The sequence below is a fragment of the Giraffa tippelskirchi genome, chromosome 8, assembly GCF_054371585.1.
Source record: "Giraffa tippelskirchi isolate mGirTip1 chromosome 8, T2T-mGirTip1v1.2.pri, whole genome shotgun sequence".
Taxonomy (NCBI): Eukaryota; Metazoa; Chordata; class Mammalia; order Artiodactyla; family Giraffidae; genus Giraffa; species Giraffa tippelskirchi.
In genome coordinates, this window is record NC_137282.1 from 54,527,979 (window position 1) to 54,539,961 (window position 11,983).

Below are 11,983 nucleotides of genomic sequence, written 5' to 3' on the forward strand. Positions count from 1 at the left end.
TAACCGGCCACCAGCAGCATCCAGTCCCATGCTGAATCCCGTGTCCCCCAACCCACCCCAGCACACACAGCCTCAGTTCCACAGTGTGGATTAACTCAGCAACAAACATAGGGGCACAGGAGGCTGTGACTCCCAGGGAAATCTGAGCAATTTTCTGGGACAGAAAATGGGGTTCTCAGGACGGCCCTGACCTCCACCCTTCTCCTAACATCCCCAGGAGGATTTGCCTCGGGCAATGTCCAAACTCTCAGAAATCTGCTGCCACATCCATCGCCCTGCACAGAGACAGGGCCCAAGAAACACGTTTTGAATTAATGAAAAAATCCTATCAATTTGTGTGTGTGTGTGTGTTGCAGCTCCAGGGGAAAACTGACAGAAAAGAAAACTTCCGGCAGAAATAACTGCATTTGTTTATGGCCTATTTATTCATTGATCTGCTCTTCAGGAAGCTAAGAATTCCTATTTTTAGCACGTCTTGGGCTCAAGAGTGCATTTTCCTTTTTCCCTTGAACTTTCTTAAAAAGTTGACAGTTGTCAGCCTGTGAACTGCAGTCATGTCCTGCATCCAACAGGGTTGACAGTGGGGGTCCCCAGCCCCCAGGATTATTCACAAGGCCTTTGAAAACTGCCCTTGGACTGCAAGGAGATCCAACCAGTCCATCCTAAAGGAGATCCGTCCTGAATGTTCATTGGAAGGACTGATGCTGAAGCTGAAACTCCAATACTTTGGCCACTTGATGTGCAGAACTGACTCATTGGAAAAGACCCTGATGCTGGGAAAGATTGAGGGCAGGAGGAGAAGGGGGCGACAGACGATAGGATGGTTGGATGGCATCACTGGCTCAATGGACATAAATTTGAGCAAACTCCAGGAGATAGTGAAGGATAGGGAAGCCTGGCGTGCTGCAGACCATGGGGTCACAAAGAGATGCCACCTAGTGAGTGAACAACAATATAGAATTTAAAGAGTCTTGCATTCAATAAGAACATTTTTAAAAATAGTCACAAGGCAAGAAAGGTGGACAAGAGTGGCCAGGAAGTGTCACAAGGCTGTCCCAGAAGCAGCCTTCCAGCAGAAGTGCCAGCTCCTCCAGTCTTCGTGGACTCCACTCTCCACAGCTTCCAGGAAGCCAGGTAGGAAGGGTCCTCCTCCATCCACCTGTTCTCTTTCCAGTTCCAGAGAGAAGGTATTAACACTGGAGCCTCATCCCTGTATTTGCATCTCTGCCAAGCGCACTGGACCAAATGGTCGTTTATAAGCCACTCACTGAAAAAACGTAGGATGTATGAGCTGCACCCGAACCCACGATCTAAGCCTGTAAAAATATCTGAAAGACGGTAGTCATTGCAACTGGGGTGCTGAGCTCCAGAAATGTCTGACACTGACCACGCCAAGCACTTGAGGAAGTCTTCGAATTCTCTGGGTCTCAGTTTTTCTCCGTGAATGACGTGGGAATCATAAATATAGCAAGGAGATCCAACCAGTCCATCCTAAAGGAAATCAGTCCTGAATATTCATTGGAAGGACTTATGTTGAAGCTGAAAGTCCAATACTTTGGCCACTTGATGCAAAGAACTGACTCACTTGAAAAGACCCTGATGCTGGGAAAGATTGAAGGCAGGAGGAGAAGGGGACGACAGAGGATGAGATGGTTGGATGGCATCACTGACTCAATGGACATGAGTTTGAGTAAACTCCGGGAATTGGTGATGGACAGGGAGGCCTGGCGTGCTGCAGTCCATGGGGTCGCAGAGAATCCAACATGACTGAACGACTGAACTGAACATCAGCACCCAGTTAATACTCCTGGAACTCGGAGGAGGTACTGCTCAGCCCCAGTGATTAATGTGCAGCTTAATCACTCATGAAATCTTTCTAAAATATCCACACTGGTTACCGTAATTCCAGCAGCCACCTCAAAAATGGAAACACTGGGATAATCATCAGAGTAACAAAAGTAATGCAGCACTAGAGCACAGAAGGTTTCCAAGGTGTTAATCTTCTTGATGCCTCTGTGAGGACAAGAGGCGGCGAATACATGGAAGCATGATCCCTGTCATCATCCAGCATGCTTCCAGGGCACGGCAGGCTCTTTCCAAAATTGACACTCGTTTTACCATCTGTCTGCATTCCTGACAGAAGGATTGAAACTATTCTTATTTTCTCCAAATAATAAGCTTTTTTGAGACATGAGAATCCAGCAATATTTGGTTAAGGAAAGGTAGTGGATTGAATAATGTCCCCTCCCAAAACGCAGGTTCCACCAGAACCTCTGAATGTGACCTTATTTGGAAAAATAGGATCTCTGCAGAGATGATTAGTTACGGTGAAGTCATCCTTGAGCAGAGTCACCAATGACTGCTGTCCATGAGAAGAGGAGACGCACTAATACACACAGAGGAGAAGGCCCTGTGCAGAGGAAAGCAGAGGCTGGAGTGATGCAGACACCAGCCAGGGAACCCTAAGGATTGCTGCAGTCACCAGACCCTGGAAAGGACCAAGAAAAGATTTTTCCCTACAGTCCTGGGAGCATGGCTCTGCAGGCACCTTGATTAGGACTACCTGCCTCCAGACCTGTAAGGGGACACATCTCTGTTGTTTTAAGCCCTCCAGACTATGGTGCTGCGTTATGTCAGCCCGAGGAAACTAATAAAGCAGGACAACCAGGACCTGGGAGCCAGAAGACCCAGAAGGGAACTTGCAGGGGCTTCGAGAACACTCCAGGGCTGCCACTCAGGAATTCAGAGAAGGCTCAGGACCCTTCTGGTCCCTTCTGATGCATCCCAGGGAGCAAACGCTCTGGGATTTTCCAGGCAAGAAGACCACCAACCCCTTCAGCTGAGCCTTCTTCCCCCAGGAAGTGGTCAAACAAGTAGGTGCTGGGTCCTATATCCTCCCATTCTTCCGCACCTACTGCCTTCCTTTCCTCTCATTCCGAGACGACTGATCAGGAGACCTTCTCACCGTTTGTTTTTTTTTCCCCCAGATCCTGCAGGAGTGCCCTGGTGCCAGTCCAGGTCCTTCCTGCCGCTGCACTGTCAGGTCTCCACACCGGTCCTCAGCGGCTGTCCATCCTCCTCTGCCATCTCCGGGGACTCTCCACTCTCTTCTTCTGCAGGGTGTGAATGACGGTAATGGGTCCTTTCTCCCAGATGAAGGCAGCGAGTCCGTGAACGGGGAATGGGGCCCAGAAAGGCCTTTGCAGGGTGCATGGTGTTGCCAGAGCTCTGGAATGCTTCGCATCTTGAACAGCTTGACCTTGACAGTCAAGGTCAATTGCAAGACCAGGGGAAGGCAAAACAGCCCTTGACCTCAGAATCCTTGTTGGGGCTTCCCGAATGGCTCCACTGGCATAAAGAATCCGCCTGCCAATGCAGGAGGCGCAAGACACATGGGTTTGATCCTTGGGTTGGGAACATTCCCTGGAGAAGGAAATGGCAACCCACTCCAGTATTCTTGCCTGGATAATCCCATGGACAGAGGAGTTTGGCAGGCTACAGTCTATAGGGTCACAAAGAGTCAGACACGACTGAGCATGCAAGCACAAGGAAAGCAAATTGAAGAAGAATATTTTGTGACTTGTCAAAATTCCATGAATTCAGTATTATCCATAGGTGAAGTCTTATTGGAACACAACTACACTTATCTGTCTCCATGAGACCACAGCTGTCTTTACTGGTCAGCAGTAGACTTGAGTGGCTGTGACGGAGATCGCGTGACCCGCAAGGCTTAAAATATTTACTAGCTGATGCTTTACAGAAGTTTGCTGGCCCCTGGCATAGACTCTGGAGTCTGATGACCTAACTTTAAATCTTAGCTCCACCACTTACTAGCTCTGTGATTTGGGACAAGTTATTTTCCTCTCTCTTCTCTCATTTCCACGTCTCTATAACAGACACACAAGTTCTTATTTCAAAATATTATTGTGACGATTAGATGACTTATCATTCTAAGGTCTTAAAACGGTGCCTGGCATAGAGCAATACTATAGATGGGTTAAGTTATCTTCAGGTCTTCATGTTAATCCTGTCTCCCTAAATCCTACATCGTTCTACACCAAAGTAAAATGAATAAAAACGTCTAAGTCTTCATTTTACTTAACACAAACTTATCATTTTCTCCTTTTTTCTGCATTTCCTTCACTTTTCATTATTGGTCCATAGGCAAACAGATCTGGGAGACCTTAACTCAGATTTCTCAAATCCCAGCTGGGTTCTAATTTGTTACATGGAGGAGAAAAAAAATCCGTATCCCTCAGCAGATGCACAGGAGTGCTTTGTTAAGCACACCTGTCACCTCCTTACTCTTCAGCATTAAAGGACATTCTTGCAAACTCAACAAATCCTGACATGAAAAGCAGCACAGAGGGGGCATTTCGCTGGTGGCCCAGTGGTTGGGTATCTGCCTTGCGATGCAGGGTACACTTTGTCACAGTGGCTTAGGTTTTATCCTAACTAACCCACAGACGTGCAGCCCACTACCCTCAGCCCACTGAGTGATGGGCTGATCTGCCAACCACCCCTTGATGCCATCCCCACACTTAGCTGCAGAACCCGGTCTGAACTAGTCTCTGAACCCGGAGCCCTCTGCTCTGTCCACTTAACATGGGCACTATATTTGCCCTTGGAGACAAGCCTGGGTCCCCTCAGGCCTCTGAATTAATTCACCCAGTGCTTAGCACATGGTGCCCATGGGCTTCCCAGATGGCATTAGTGCTAAAGAACCCACCTGCCAATGTAGGAGACGTAGGTTTGATCCCTGGGTCGGGAAGATCCCCTGGAGGAGGGCCTGGCAACCCAGTCCAGTATTCTTGCCTTGGAGAATCCCATGGACAGAGGAGCCTGGTGGGCTACAGTCCATGGGGTCGCAGAGTTGGACACGACAGAAGTGACTTTGCACGCACTCACGCCCATGTGCTGCTGGGGATAGTGCATCAGTCCAGGTCCAGTCGGGAGAGAGAAACCACAGACTAAGACAAACGGGTAACATACAACAGAAGAATCAGTCGCTCTAACGGAAGTGGGGTACGAGGAACCGGATGGAAAGAAGTAAAGGGAACTCTAAAGGATATCTGACTAGCAGGTGTAGGGAGCAGCCAAGAGCCCCAGGTGTGGGACCAGGGCACTGGGGGGAAAGCGTCCCCATCTCCCACCCCCGCCCTGGGGCTGAGCTCTAGATCTGTCGGCTGCGGCTGTGGTTCTGTGCTGGAGAACTTGCCAGAAACTAGCCCTCTGGGGACTCAGGGAAAGAGTCACAGGAGACACCTCACTGCTCTGAAACCACGGGGGGCTCTAGGGAAGCTCCTGGGCACAGAGGATGATGAGCAGACAATTACAGGTCGTTTAGAGCACATTTGTAAACCACCAAGAATCATCTTTTGCTCATAATTTTCTCTTATCTTTGAATGCGTGAGTGTGAGTTCTAAGTCGCTTCAGTCGTGTCGGACTCTTTGCAACCCCATGAACTGTAGCCCACCAGGCTCCCCTGTCCATGGGATTCTCCAGGCAGGAATACTAGAGTGGGTTGCCATGCCCTCCTCCAGGGGATCTTCCCGACCCAGGGTTCAAATTCACATCTCTTAGGGCTTCTGCCTTGGCAGGTCGGTTCTTTAACACTAGCACTACCCAGAAAGGCCTCTATTATCCTTAGAAACTTCCAATTTTTTTTAAAACTAATGTGTGATTCATCTTAAAACACAACTTAAAAATATGCATCCATGTTTAAAAGGGGATCACTTTTAAAACCCACAACATCAAGGCTCAGCAGTGTTCCTTCTTTACCATTTGGGAGGGACTTTGGTCAGATACTGCGTTCGTTTTCTATGGCGCATCACCCATGGTCACAAAGATATCGGCTTCAAACAGTCCACATTCATTAATTTGTTGTTTCTGTGGATCCGGAGGTCACGCATGGGCTGACCGAGTCTCTGCTCACTTGGCAAACACCTCGTCAAGGTGCGGGCTGAGGCTGCTCTCTCACCATGCTGGACTCACATATAAGCCATCAGGACTGTTGACAGAATTCAGTTCCTTGTGGTCACAGGGCTACACGCATGCATGCTCAGTCGCTTCGGTAGTGTCCGACTCTGTATGACCCCGTGGACTGTGGCCCGCCAGGCTCCTCTGTCCATGGAGTTCTCCAGGCAAGAATACTGGAGTGGGTTGCCATGTCCTCCTGCAGAGGATATTCCCGACTCAGGGATCGAACCCCCGCCTCTTAGGTCTCCTGCATTGGCAGGCGGGTTCTCCACCGCGAGCACCACCTGGGAAGCCCCTCATCGGGCTGAGCGCCACAGTTCTTTGCCCACTGTCAGCTGGAGGTTGCTCTCAACCCCCAGAGACCATCCTCAGGTCCTCGACACCTGGCATCTCATAATGACAGCTAAGATCTCAAAGCCAGCGGGAGCATCTCTCCAGTCAGCCACCTCTGAGTCTTACATAATGTAACACAACCAAGGGAGCACCTATCGCCCTGTATTCATGGCTCTACCCGCACTGAGGGACATGAGGTCACAGCGAGTGCACACCAGGGCCGGGATCTCAGAGTTCTGCCCGCCACGGAGACTCACAGAAAGTCTGAGACAATCTGAAAATTATCAAGAGCAAGTCTAGCTTCTCCCCGTTCTAGAAATCTCTCTGATCTTCTAAATGAGCCAAGATTCCCTCATTACACTTCGACTTCCTCTATCCTCAAACCAACCCCCATCCCCCAGCTCTGGAATTTAAAGGGCTTTCTTCTCAGGGATCAGTAGAAAAACAAATCCAGATCTGGCCATGCCAGAGGTTAGTCCATTTCTTCCTCTTCTTCTTCTTCTTTTTTTTTTTTAAGCAGCTTTTCTTTTTTTGTTGTTTTTTAATTTATTTATTTTCTAGATGACCATCAGCAGATGAATGGATAAGGAAGCTGTGGTACATATACATAATGAAATATTGCTCAGCTATAAAAAGGAATGCATTTGAGTCCATTCTAATGAGGTGGATGAAGCTAGAGCCTATTATACAGAGGGAAGTGAGTCAGAAAGAGAAAAACAAACAATGTATATTAACGCATATATATGGAATCTAGAAAGATGGTAGTGATGAACCTATTGCAGAGCAAAAATGGAGATGCAGACATAAAGAACAGAGTTTTATTCTATTTCTGATGCCCCCTCTGGACAGATGGCAAGAAAAGAGGCCAGCAGGTACATTATCCTCCCAAGGCTGCTGTATCAAATAACCACAACCTGCAGGGCATAAAACAACAATCTATTCTCTCACAGTTCTGAAGGCTGGAGATCCAAAATCAAGATGTTGGCAGGACTGTGCTCCCTCCAAAGGCTTAGCGGAGGGTCCTTCCTCGCCGTTCCCAGGCCCTGCTGGCCTCAGGTGTACCTGGCTTTTGGCTTCATCACTCCAGTCCCTGTCTCCATCTTCACGTGGCCTTATTCTGGTGTCTCAAGTCTCTCTCTGTCTTTCTCTTATAAAACCCCAGTCATCAGAGGCCAATCCTAAACCAGGGATGATCTCACCTCAAGATTCTTAACTAATGTGCAAAAGCCTCTTCAAAACATGGCCACGTTCACAGCTTCCAGGGTTAAAACATGGTCTAGGGACTTCCTTGGTGCTCCAGTGGTTAAGAATTCACCTTCCAGTGAAAAGACAGAGGTTCCATCCCTGGTCAGGAGACTAAGATCCCACATGCCATGGGGCAACTAAGCCCACACCCTCTAGAACCTGTGCTTCACAACAAGAAAAACTCACGTGCTGCAACAAAGAGCCCACATACCACAACAGTCCAGGTTTTATTTATTTTTTACTTTGCATAGCCAAAATAAAATAATAATAAGACATGGACTATCTTTTCAGAGGATCATTATTCAACTGATTTCATAAGGAAACTATTTATTTAGAAGTCCAGTTATATCAGTTGCAAACACTAGTGATCCACTTTGATCTTGCAGGAGCACGCTGGGGGGCCCTGGTTGGTGCATTAATGGAATTGAGAGCCTGGTCAAGGCGATGTGTCCCTAGAGAGGCACAGGGCCAGGATCCTAACCCCTGAGACACTGCTGCTCTGCCCATCCCAACACCCCAGCCCCTGGTGCAGAGAGACTCCTCCAGGAGTCCCGGGGGGCCCCACAGATGGGGAGGCAGGGGAGCACGGAGACCTCTGCAACCCTACACGAGACGCTCAGCCTCTCTCTTCCTCAGTTATCACACCCATAGTATGAAGTTAGTCACAGTCATACTCACTTTATGGGGTGTTGTTATGAAGGTTAAGTAAGTCCATGTATGTAAAGTAGGTAAAATTCTAACTGGCTCCAAAATTCCCACCACGCTGGTGAAGCTGCCCTTCACAGTCCCCTCTCCTTGACGGCCTGGCATGTATTAGATTAAACGAGATGAAACTGATATTTTCGATGAAAAATGGAGTCGATCTGTAACTTACATGTTTCAGCAGAACACAGTCAAAGTCTTAGTCTTGCTGGTACATCAACTCTTTGCGACCCTATGAACTCTAGCCCGCCGGCCTCCTCTGTCCATGGGATTCTCCAGGCAAGAATATTGAAGTGGAATTGCTATTCCCTTCTCCAGGGGATCTGCCCAACCCTAGGGATCAAACCCACATCTCCCGCATGGCAGGCAGGTTCTTAACTGTCTGAGCCACCAGGGAAGCCCCCATAAGTATCATGTAATTGTTAGCTAAGGTTACTACCTACAGCTCTAGGCCCACCTCCTGATGATGCCTCAACCACAGCAAAGCAAAAGGACTTCTGCCTTCCAGCTCCAGGAGGAAAAGCTCAAGGGAGGCTCTGATTGGCCGAGTGTGCGTCATGTGCCAACCTGCTGACAAATCACTGTGGCCAGGAGGGGAGGGGAGTGTTGTGATTGGTCTACCGTAAATCACAGGTATGCCCCTATTGGCTGCATCCCAAGCCCAAAGAGCACCCAGAACATCAATTCTTGTTAATGATTGGTGGATGGATGGATTGAATGTATAATACATGCACAGGATAAAAATCAAACAGTAGGCAAAGTTACATGGTGGCAAGTAGGCCACTGCTTTTCAGAAGTTTCTACCAGTGCCTTTTGTGTGTGTTAACATCCTAGAAATAATTTGTGCATCTGTAAGCATGCACATCAATGCATAGAGATACAGATACAAATTTCCTGCACCTTTTTTTCACACGAATGATTGTGTGCTGGATATTTCCCACTTCTTTGAGTGTTCCTCTCCTTGCTCTGCCCTTTTCCAAAGCCAGATGAACTGATCTCTGTGTGCCTCTTCTTCTAGTTGTGCTTGACCACCTTAACGCCCTGGCAGAAGATTAGAAGGCCGGAGGCAAATGGGAGGGGAGTATTTATTCCCCCGGCTGCCACCTTGTGGGTCCCAAGGCATAGCTTGCATGCGTGCATGCTAAGTCACTTCAGTCATGTCCCACTCTTTGCGACCCCATGAACTATAACCCACCAGGCTCCTCTGTCCATGGGGTTCTCCAGGCAAGAATACTGGAGTGGGTTGCCATTTCCTCCTCCAGGGGATCCTCCTAACCCAGGGATCAAACTTGAGTTTCTTACATCTCCTACATTGGCAGGTGGGTTCTTTACCACCTGGGAAGACCCAAGGCATGGCTACCCCTCTACTAAATCCATAGCTCCTGCCATCTCTCCGAACCCCAGAGGCAGCCGCCCCTCTACCACACAAAGCCCCCACGTTGGCTGGCCCAGGGCCCTGCACCCTCCCCCGTGGGTTCCCCTTAACCCTCCCCACACTTTGATAAAGTCTTCTGTGACACCTCCTCTCCAACAAGGTGAGCATAACCCTATTAGATGGCCCAACGTAAACACTTTTTCACTAGCAAATCAAGAAATGAATTCTGCCCCGATTACTGTCCCCTCCCCAATTCCCTTCACATCTTCTTTAGAGTCGGGGCTCCCCAGACTCTGAAGTCAGGGTTTAGTCACAGCCCTGCCACTTTTTACCTGAGTCACCTGGGCAAGACACCGTCCTGACCTGTGAAGGCAGTGGTAGTAACCACCCCCTGCAGTTGGTGTGAAAATTCACTGTGAACACGCCCCTTAGCAGAGGGCCCAGCCCTTAGTGGGTGCTGGTTAAATGCTTTCTCATCTAAGCTGGATGTTATCCCAACCCAAACGTCCCTGAGGCCCCACTGGGCAGACTTTTCCAGGATCTTCATGTCCTGTCTGGCCATCCTGGTCACGGCAGATTTGAACACTGGTTGGGTTTGGGGTGGTGACTGATGGAACATGTGCCCAGAAGGGAACCATTCCCCCTCCCGAGTCAGTGGCTCCATCTCGGCACTGAAAAGTATGGGACTCCTGCCTCATCTTAGTGGATCACAGACCAGCTGTCCACGAGATGTCTGGAAGGATGCAGCCATCCTGGGGAAAGCTGCATGTGAACATGCCAACACCCTTTCAGTTAACTTTACTTGTTGAGTCTTCCAACCTCATGGAAAGCCAGCACCAAGGAAATGGAGGGGTGGATATTAGAAACGCTGGTTGAAGGACTTCCCCCATGGTCCAGTGGCTAAGACTCTGTGCTCCGGGCCTCGGTTCCATCCCTGGTCAAGGAGCTAGATCCCACATGCTGCAACTAAGACCCAGGGCAGCCAAATATATAATAAATACTTTAAAAAAGAAAAGAAACGCTGGTTGATGTGGGAGAAGTCGAGAGGGACAGAAGTGCAAGGTCAGGTGGGTGGGCCTGAGTCCAGGGCAGGAAGATCAGCTGAGATGCCCCTGCCCTCTCAGTTCTAGGGCTCAGTCCCCAGAAAGGGGGTTAATTATATTTTTGCAGCCCACCTCATGGGCTTCTGGAGAGAATCCACACTGATAACCAAGGAGGACAAACTACACAGAGTGACGTAATGGAGCTGGGGTTTTCCTTAGGGAGCGTCTGCACTGCTTTCATTCCAGATGCTAAGGCACAGAGCCTCGGGCCTAACAACAGCTTCAAGGATCTTTGAAAATGTTTAAGTCTTGGAAAAAAAAAATGATAGGCTGAAGATTATAGAAATAGCAATAGCAAAATCAAATTCAACAAATGATTAATTTATATATTCACTCTTCATTAATTGTTAAATAGAGTAGACATCAAAATCTCACTGCATTTGAAAACCGTTTGTAAAGACAGATTTTCTCATGTCACAAGAATTCACAAGTATGCCACTGACTGCCAGGAAATAACGGCTAATCGCAAGTTAAATGAGCGACTTATAGCAAAATCTTGTGTGTGTGTGTGGGGGGGAGGTGTGTGTGGCCACACGGCTTGTAGAATCTCAGTTCTGAGACCAGAGATTGGACCCAGGCCACAGCAGTGAAAGCCCAGTATCCCAACCACTAGGCTACCAGAGAACTCCTGAAGCTCAATCATTTTAAGAACAAAATCACTGGTCCTGCCCAGTGAACTCCATCCTGCCAGGGGATGGTCTGTTTCCAGAATCATTGCTACTTCCGCCTATTTCTCTTTCTTACATATCATGAATATCAACCAAAAAAAAAAAAACTCAGTTTCTTTAAAGCCGAAAAAAACAGAAGCTGACAATAGATTGAAAATCCATTCATATGCCGGTTGCACTGCAGGGACGTGGTGTTTCAATGGGACAGCCAGTTCCTAAGACCAAAGTCACCTTTGGCTAAATTGCATTTGTGGCTTTTCCAATCTTGTTTTCCCTCAACCCACCCCTGTGCCATCAATGGAGAGTAGGTACTTTCCAAACCCACAGCTCACAAATGTCAGGGATTGTTGTTTTTAATGCTGCACATGTGTCCTCAGTCATGTCTGACTCTCTGTTACCTCATGGGCTGTAGCCCACCAGGCTCCTCTGTCTGTGGGGATTCTCCAGGCAAGAATACTGGAGTGGGTTGCCATGCCCTCCTCCAGGGGATCTTCCCAACCCAGGGATCAAACCCGGGTCTCCTGTGCCTCCTGCACTGCAGGCAGATTCTTTAGCACTTGACCTACCTGGGAAGCCCT